The sequence below is a fragment of the Dipodomys merriami genome, unplaced genomic scaffold (assembly GCF_024711535.1).
Source record: "Dipodomys merriami isolate MVZ:Mamm:240054 unplaced genomic scaffold, mDipMer1.0.p SCAF_2380, whole genome shotgun sequence".
Lineage (NCBI taxonomy): Eukaryota > Metazoa > Chordata > Mammalia > Rodentia > Heteromyidae > Dipodomys > Dipodomys merriami.
This window is the reverse complement of record NW_027203805.1, coordinates 1-2,500: the sequence shown is the minus strand read 5'-3', so window position 1 is coordinate 2,500 and position 2,500 is coordinate 1.

Here is a 2,500-nt window from a genome sequence, read left to right as displayed (position 1 = left end):
GTCCTGCTCCTAATATCTCTTTATCTTCCAACCCCTGCTTCCTGACCAGATGGTGATACCTGAAGCACTCAGCAGAAGCCGGACAGCCAGAGGGGAACGCGAGCCATCCATCGCCCGGTCGGTGTGTACGTATGCAGGTGGCATAACCGTCCATCCCCACCTCCCCCGCAGGCGATTACTCGACCACGACCTCCGCCTCCGCCCCCGCCCCCGCCCCCGCCCCCGCCCCCGCCCCCGCCCCCCCCCCCCCCCGCGCCAAAATTCACAGCCCTACCCTCGGAACAAAATAAAACAAACTTGCTTGAATCTCACACTGCCTTTTGTTTGTATTTGACGACGCGATAGGTGAAGGGGAGGGATCTCATTTCTGGTGCCTGACCGGGGCGGGGGGGGGGGGGGGAGGGATTGGAGAGAAGAGGGGGCAGAGGGCATCTCCGTGTTTCTGTGTGCGCGCGCGCACACATCCAAGGGGGAGGGGTGGAGGGAGGAAACTCAAAGATGGGATGCGACAGAGCACGTAGGCCAGCCGGGCCAATTCACCACGTCTCTGTCTCTTCTTTCTCTGTGTCTCTGTGTCTCTGTGTCTCTGTGTCTCTGTGTGTCTCTGTCTCTGTCTCTGTCTCTCTGTCTCTCAGTCTCTCTCAGTCTCAGTCTCTCAGTCTCTCTCTCTCTCTCTCTCTCTCTCTCTCTCTCTCTCTCTCCTCTCCCTCTCCCTCTCCTCCCTCCCTCCCTCCCTCCCTCCCTCCCTCCCTCCCTCCCTCCCGCTCGCCCGCCCGCACTCCCTCCCTCCTTTTCCTCTCGACTTTCCAGTCAATCCTGGGGCTTGAGCTGCTGGCGCTCCAACACACAACGGTCCCACTCCGAGCCTGCCTGCCTGCCTGCCTGCCTGCCTATGCATGGGCCCCATATTCCAACGAGGCACATCATCATCCCCACCCCACCCCTTCTCTGAAAAGAAGGCAGTCTCTCTCGGGGCCAGCCAGCCTGGGCCTGGAAGAGAAGGACATAAGGCCGGTTTTCTCAGTCAGTCAATGCGTGGTTTTTTGGTTTTCATGCATTTCAGGAGACAAAACTGCAATTCACAAAACCACCACTAGATGGCGCGCGTTCGTCGTCGACAAGGTGGATGGGGCGGCGGGAGGGGCAAAACACGGGTCGGGTCAGTCACTCAGTCGGTCAGTCAGTCCTCACCTACCCGGCAGTGGGTAGTGAGAGTTCTGACATACACATACCTATAGGTTGTTATAGTTGGTTATTATCATCATTTGCTTTTCCTTTTGGCCAGTCCCGCCCGGGGCTTGGGCTCCGGGCCTGAGCACTGTCCCAGAGTTTCTTTATGCTCAGGGTCACTGCCCTACCACTCGAGGCTCTTCTGGGCTTGTTCTGTCTAGGTGGTACTGAGGAATTGAACCCAGGGCTTCAAGCACGCTAAGACACATGCCCAGCCCAGCCCAGCCCACCTCACCTCTGGGATTTTTTTTTTTTTTTGTTCCCCTGTCACCATAATGAGTCCGCGCACCGGGTTCTGCCCGCCCGGAACCAGAGGTACAGTACTGTCCTCTGGGAGCTCGTGCTCTTGCATGACACGGTAGTAATTCAGCCCCGAGGAAATCTTCACTGGGGCATTTTTCCCCCAAGTCCACCTCCGCTCCTGGCGTTTTGGGTGACCCATCGAGATGAAGAGTCTCAAATGGACTTTCCTGCCCGGGCTGGCTTTGACCCACTATCCTCAGGTCTCAGCCTCCTCGCTCAGCACCTCAGGCGGATGATGGGCAGTGAGCCACCGGCTGCCACCGGCTGCCACCGGTACCACCGGGCCGGTGAGCCTTTGCCTGGGGTTTTTCTTTACTGACCAGCCGAGAGGTTTTGTGCCCTACCTGTCTTATGGATAAGTTGGCTCTGTTTTCGCTCTTATTTTTGTCCTCATGGATATCCTTCTTTCCCAAGGAAAAGGGGCCTCGGCTCGGCTCGGCTCGGCTCGGCTCGGCTCGGCTCGGCTCGGGGAGATAGTAAATTCCCGAGGCCAGACGATGCATAGGAGGAACTTTCTGCCACGGTGTGGTGTGGTGTGGTGTGGTGTGGTGTGGTGTGGTGTGGTGTGGTGTGGTGTGGTGTGGTGTGGTGTGGTGTGGTGTGGTGTGGTGTGGTGTGGCAGCTCAGATATCACAAGAAGGACTGCCATCTTGTGTGCAGGATACCCGGGGAGGGGAACTGCGGGGTGGGGGTGAGCAGAGGCATTTTCTCCTTCCGGAAACCAGATGATGATTGAATAAAATTAGCCATCCATCCTTGAGACATTCTCGAGGAGGTGGGCTGGGAATGTGTCTGGGTGGTAGTCAGCTTCCCTAAAAACTCGGGCCTAAATGGCGGTGGCGGCGGCGGCATCCATCTTGTTCACAGACCGAGTGTCCACGTGCAAAATGAGAGTCTCTTTTGGGACGCTGGTTCCTGCTCCCTCCTTCCTTTGGGGACACCAAGGAAGAAGTTGCCGCTGGCGGGT